The following is a 6,880-nucleotide window of genomic DNA, read 5'->3' as shown; positions in this document are numbered from 1 at the left end:
TTAATATAATGTATATGTGGCTTCCACCTTAATCGATCAAGACTCACAGAAATGTAAGTTCTTTTACTCTTTCAATTTCAATATCATTTATCATAAGTTTTTTTGTGTATATATATATACCGTTATATACGGTATATATAAAAACTTAGAATTGACTCTGGATGGATACTTGATTTCTTAACAAACTCAGAGAGTGAGGGGGAATGATGCTTATCAGGAGAATTGAGTTCATCTTCAGGGTCCCCTCAGGGCTGTGTCCTTCCTCCGCTCCTCGGTATACTGATGACCTCCGCCAACAACAAATTCACTTTAAAGTTTGCTGGTGACTCTGTTACAGTCAGTCTCCTCCATGCTGATGAAAACCGCCACGGTCCTGTTGTTGATGAGTTTGTGCACTGGTGTGACATAGCATTCCGCAACTTAATGTAGCAAAAACTAAAGACATAAGTATTGATTTAAGGCATTATCACACTAGCATCAAGGAACAGGTGCTAGTCTCTGTAGACCAGTGGTTCTTAAACATTTTGCACCAGTTACCACTTGAGAAATCAAATATTAATTAAACATTAGACCCTCTCAAGTACCACCATCATGGACCACATTAAAATTGAGTAGCAAAGGCGTGCCCTATTCACCTACAGGCAGTTCACGCTGAAGGCAGGTTTACTGCTAAAAAAACTGCTCAAAATTTGAGGTAACTCGGGTAATCTCTCCTTTTTATCTCAATCCTTTTGCATTGTTCGCTGCTAGCAGGCGCTGTGGAAACGTCACTTCCACTGTTTAAGTAGCGACTAGCACTTGTGCTTGTCCACTATAGTTTCAACAGGGTTGCTCAAAATATTCTCATCAGCACTTTTCTTCTTAAGAGTTCCTGTTTGGAGCCACGATTGCACTGTGAGGAATCAGCAAGGAGAATGGAAAGACTGCGGGATCCTTGCACTAAGCAGCAAACATTTTGTTACCAAGTTTCCAAATGTCAGTTTTAGCCTATAACTATATGTCTGTAAGTTAAGCTAACACACGTAACGTTTGTCTTCATAAAAGCTGTTTTTCAGGTTGGTAGCTTATACAGATTTATGGGTCATGGGTTCTTTACATTGTTGGTAAGTAAAACAGACAGATGTGCTGAATTAGTGATGGTAAAAGTGAGTGGGTCCTATATCATTAGTCCTAAAAAGAGGGCGGGGCATTAGGGCTCCTGCACACTGCCTGCGTGGCTAGAGCATGTCAGCTGCGTGGCGTGTTGTTTTTATTTTGGCTCCAATGTTAACAGGTTAGAGCTTGCACACTGCCTGCATGACACGCACGTCTCAGACATGTCTCAGCCACGCCAAAAACAGGTGCATGCTAGGAATAGGACCAACACCTATTTTTCACGCGACAGGCAAGCGTTTTGGAAGTGTTTCCAGGCAAAATAGAACGCAAAAAGATGTAATTTTGACACACATTAATTTAATAAATTACATTTTGTTGTTTTAAAGTCCCTAGGATTTGACATGATTGCAGATATAAATGTAATTAAAAAATAGTGTTGTTGATTTTCAAATATTGCACCTGCCAAGACAGAACTAAATATTCTGTAGCCTATGTTGCTGTCAATACTGCCGACATTGTCTGATGGTATCACTTCAGTATATATTCATGTTTAACACGATATACTACTGCTTAAGTGCAGTAAATGTCCACAACTCTCTCCCCATATGTCATTTTATCAATGGGAAACATACATGTGTAAAGACAAAGAACAATCTAAATCTACAGAACTAAACGACAGGCCCCATCATCCCAACCAACACACACACACACGCACATACACGGATGTGTATGACAAAATTTCCCATTAAATTCACTCGTGTAAAAAAGAAAATGGTTTACCCTTTAGGAGGAGGGGCTTATGTTTTTATGTTAATTTTCATCTTCTGGGCTTTAGCATTTGTGAATGCTATCATATCCTCCATGTACAGTGCTCTACTGACTTTTTGCTCTATCAATATAAAAGCAAGATCCAACAGCCGCTGCTGACACACTCTCCTGCCAGAGGTAAGTCTTGATGAGTTTCAGAGCTGAACAACTCCTTACTCAGAGGCAACAGTAATAGGGAGGGTGAGTAGCAGACCGAGTCCAATGCTCAGGTTGGGGTATAAATCAAGTAGGTTTTTCTTGTATATATTCCAGGTTTTTCTGTTGGGGTACAAATGTGATCTGGGAGGGCTTTCATTGCAGCGCTTATCTCCAGTTCAAGTCCTAACCATCAACATCTTCTGATTATATCTCCATGTTCCTGCAGCTTAGGCCCAGTGTCGCATCCTGCTCAACATAAGAACTTATACAGAGCAAAGAAACGTTAAAGGGTGAATCAAATATTGAGACTACTATCTAATGTATCTAGACGGCAAGAATAACTCTTCTTAAATTATTCTTCTAAGCTGGACAGTGTTTGTTCTCTTGCTTCACAAAGGAACTGGTGAGTTCTTCTCTTATCTTTCTTTTTGCAGCTTTATCTTAATCTGCAACTCCTCTCAGCGAGTGCAAGGAGTTTGTTGTTACAGTTTATTTGACATAATATATCTAATCCATAGGAAATATAGTGCTTCTAAAATCCCATTTTGCTGCAAGCGTTTGCACAATGTCTATGCATCTACACTCTGCGCATTTGAAGAGGTGGAAAGAGACCAATGTCTCATGTTTCGATCTATGGTCAAAATGGGTTCTGGCCCAGGCTGAAGTTATATTTAAAAAATCTGGATGTCTACCTCTATGCTGTCCTGATACTGATCACGGAGGATAAGGAGTGTTTTGCACTACTATCTATTTATGAAGCGTTGCAGCATTGGGAGCTGCTGGTTTAAAGACCGTTGTGAGGTTTGGGGGCATTTTTGAAAGAAAACATGGTTTTCTGCTGCGGTCACATTGCTAAGGTGGTTCGCTGCTATAATCATATAATGAGCTGCTATACATGAAGTGAGTCCACTCATTAGTGGGTTGGTCCTGTACGGATCCCGGGCACTGGTTGAAGCGCCGTCCGCCTTGAGTGTATCTCATCCTTTGAAAGCCACCGCAGTCCCGGTTGAAACAACAGTTCCCCTTGCTCTGTTGACGGCATTAACTGTTGTATTGGGAGCCATCACGGACATGGTTAAAGCAGTGGTTGACGTTCTCATGCTGCCGGGGTCTTGGTCACGCTGGTGGGTGACACTTTCAACGTCATCTCGCCGTTTTTTATCCTCCGCGGACAGGAACAAAGTGAACAAAACAAGTAAAAAACTAAACATGATCTAGTTGTAGAAATTTTGTCAGCTACGTTTCAGCCTCAAAAGTGGCCTTTTTAAGCTTAAAACTAATTTAATATGTGACTTTATTATCTTTTAATAGGTTACAACAGCAAGTCTGTGATTTTATTAAATGTGTACATGTCCTTTACAATAAAGGTATTTCAAAGTAAAAGTCCTGGTGTTATGAGTGTTGATCTGAAACCATACCACTATAATAAATTTAGGCCAGGAAATAAAATAAAGTTGAGTTTAGGAACCAGAAAACATGGTTAGGGGTAATATAATATACTTATTGGGATTAGATCAGAGGAATAAACAGTTATGTTAAGGACATGAATAATCAGGTAAGTGCATAACCTGAGTGCCAATCAAAATCACAGACACACAGGAACATCACATTGATACAGAAGAAATACCCAACATGACAATAAAATATTATTTGGACATGTAGTGAAACTGAAATTGTCCAGGGAATATGAAGTGTGAGTATACATGCATTCTGTAAATATCTCCTAAGGTAAAACAGCTGAAATGATAAACAGTAAAATACATCGTGAAATGATAATTACAGGAGAAACACTACCCAAAATAATTGTCATGAAAAGAAAGTCCAATAACTTAAACAATATGTTCCAAATGAGATGAAATTTTGGCTTGCAAAGCTCTGTAAATAAACAAAATATGAATAATATCCTGAGATGGCAGACACTTCTCATACTCTTACAGATAAAAGTTAAGGTATGTTATTTTCACATACACATACATGTAGCAAAATTCCTTCTCTGCATTTAACCATCCCTCAAGGGAGCAGTGGGCAGCCATTTACAGCGCCCGGGGACCAACTCCAGATCTGAGCCAGTGCCTTGATCAAGGGTACTGACCGGAGAACCTAGTTCATGTTTTTCTCTGGCATAGTACTTAAAAAAAAATGTCTCAGAGTGTTATTGTACACCTGTTATAGGATTGTAGCCAAGACATGGCATCTTAGAAAATACATGTAGGTTTACTCAACACATCCTGAAATGGCAACACAACTGTCCTCCTTTTCCAGCTAGTGGAACTCTGTATTTGTATCTTATATCTTAATAATGGCTACCTGAATAAACACAGGCAGAAAATAACATTGTACACAGTACATATGATCAGGTGCAATATCAGTACTGCAAAAAGGATAACAGAGTCTCAGTTAGAGGAAAAGTACCTGGACAACAGATGGTCTTGTACGGGCGGGTTAGGATGAATAGATAATGAATGCCTAGACCTTTCCTGTCAAGTTGATAAACGTAGAGAAACTCTGGTTGTTTTTTTGAAAGTCCAGATAAGATTTGGAGAATACTTGAGATGGCGAGCCCGGCCCAGCTACACTTTGGACAGTCGTGGATGCGGTGTGGATATACCGTAGGACCTTTCCCACAGACGTCTGACTTGCTCGATTACTCATTTGGGACCCCAGAAAAGAACACATACCCTCTATTAGCTCTTCCCCAGTAGCAGAAGTTGTAGTAGCGTATGACAACTACGCACACACAGAACAAGAAGAGGCAAACTGTTTGTACTGTGATGGTTGGGTCCAGCTAGCTGTGACTTTTTCTGTTTTGTTTCCCATTATGTTTCCTGCTTTGGTTTCCTGTTGTTTTCCCTGTTTGCCTGCCTTTGTGCTTCTCCCTTGTTTTCCCTTCCCCCTTGCCAGCACCCACCAGCTGACTTCCCACACCTGCTCCTCAGCTCATCATCCCCTCTCCTGCCGTACTCTCCTTCCAAACAAGACCAGTACTTCAACCCCGGATCCACCCACCATGCTTGCTTGATCGTTGTTTCAACCACCCTGATGACGCACGTAACAAGCTCTCAGAAAAACCTTGGTACTTACCTGTGATTTGTCCTTTTTCATCTTACCCCTCTTTCCGTGTTTGTTTCCTCAGCCAACATCTTTACCACGCTGCAGTACCTCCAATCAGCTGGTCTTGCCATCCGGTCACCTCCACGCGGCTCCCTGCTGCCTCCTCTCCCGCTTCCAGCCTTCCCCTCTTCCACTCTCCAGCTCTCCAGGTTCCAGTGCCTCCCCCTTGGCCTCTCAGCCTCGGTCTCCCCGTTTCCCCCAGATTTTTCTCTGCTTCCCGCGCCCAGCCTTTGGACTTTTGCTCTGGTCCCTGCCGTCCGATTCCTCTCACCCCCCTCCAACATTCTGTCCGTATTCTGTTCAATAAACATCTGAGCTTTGCATTAGGGTCCGTTCCGTCTCCTTCATCACATGTATGACATATTTTCAAACTACGTTACCCTAGCCATCACACAAGGCCACTCCTGGATTGACGGCACCCCTTCATTCTTCCATACTCTTTTTTTTTGTGATCAATTTTTTAAAAATTCATTTACTTTTTATATATTCAACAAAGAGGAACGCTGGGAGGGAGGGAGACAAAACAACACATGCAGAAACATACACACACACAGATAGACAGACACAGGACCAAACACATGCTCAGGTTGAGGTTTGGAAGTCAGCGATGATGCGTTACTTGTCCAGGGTCTTTCCTGGCGCTCCATGGATGCGTGCCTTAGAAAGTTCCATAAAAACTACATCCAAGAGGGAAATGGTCCATGCACGGATAGAAAGGTCATGTGTTGGTTGCAATCATTTTCTCTGCAGCTGTACAGTAAGTCTAGCAAATGTAGCACGTTTTTGAGTTCTAGAGAGCTGAAAGGCTGACGGGTCATGCAGAATCAAGACATTGACCGTAACAGGCACAGTAACATTAAACAAGGCGGAAATTTCGGATGCAATATTGTTCCAGAACTGACAACCAAGAGAGCACTCCCAGAACATATGAAGATATGTGCCTTAAGCTTTAATTGGGCCGAAAGTGCATAAAGGGCTGTTAGTCCTAAGACTAACAGCACAGGGGTGAAATATGTCCTAAGAATGAAATTGTTGTGAATTGGCTGATGTCTGGATTGTGTGATACTTCTGGAATGTTAGATCGTACATCATACCAATTGAGAGCGAGGCCTGGGCAATCTTTTGCCCAGATCCTCTCAATAGGAAGGGCAGAGCGGCCAGATATCACAAAGAACTGATAAAGCCTGAATACCACACCCCAGTTTTTAGGCTGCACAGTAAATAACTTCTGGATAGGATGGATGGTCAGAGGCCTCTGCCACGGGACACTGTATGACTTAAGCGCTGATCCTAATTGAAGATAAAATAAGAAAGAGGGACATGGTAGATTATTCTTCCATCCTCTTAAAATAATTTGTGAATTTGCATGGACCCACCTTCTTATGTGCTCAATGACCACATGTTTGAATAGTCAGTGCCAACATTTTAAAGATTATATAATCTAACTTTATCCCTACTCCCAAATGATTAAAGCAAAAAGTTGACATTTAGGGAAATATACTTAGTTGGTTTGCTATTGACTTTTTCTAAGCCAGGCCAACTAACTTCTCAAAATCTCCGATAGTTGCCTTGCAACAGCTCAAAGCCGAAAAATAGTCTGGCACATAACACCCTGTTAAAAAAAGAGAACTGATCTACTCCCCCAGTACCTCATTGACTGCAGAAGCTGTAATCTCTCTAGACGCGGAGAAGGCCTTCGATCGGGTGG

At 41.6% G+C, this 6,880-nt stretch overlaps 1 long non-coding RNA gene across 1 annotated transcript in view; it reads left to right on the top strand.

The window, feature by feature from the left end:
• The first annotated feature begins 943 nt into the window (after positions 1 to 943).
• Positions 944 to 6,880, top strand: part of LOC117942695 — an 11,261-nt gene continuing 5,324 nt past the window's right edge. Inside the window, exons 1-2 of the long non-coding RNA XR_004656195.1 lie at positions 944 to 1,031; positions 5,890 to 5,894. This is a non-coding gene — a long non-coding RNA (uncharacterized LOC117942695). The remainder of the gene's footprint in view (positions 1,032 to 5,889; positions 5,895 to 6,880) is intronic.

This window comes from Etheostoma cragini, chromosome 1, assembly GCF_013103735.1.
Source record: "Etheostoma cragini isolate CJK2018 chromosome 1, CSU_Ecrag_1.0, whole genome shotgun sequence".
Lineage (NCBI taxonomy): Eukaryota > Metazoa > Chordata > Actinopteri > Perciformes > Percidae > Etheostoma > Etheostoma cragini.
This window is presented reverse-complemented; position numbering and strand designations above follow the sequence as displayed.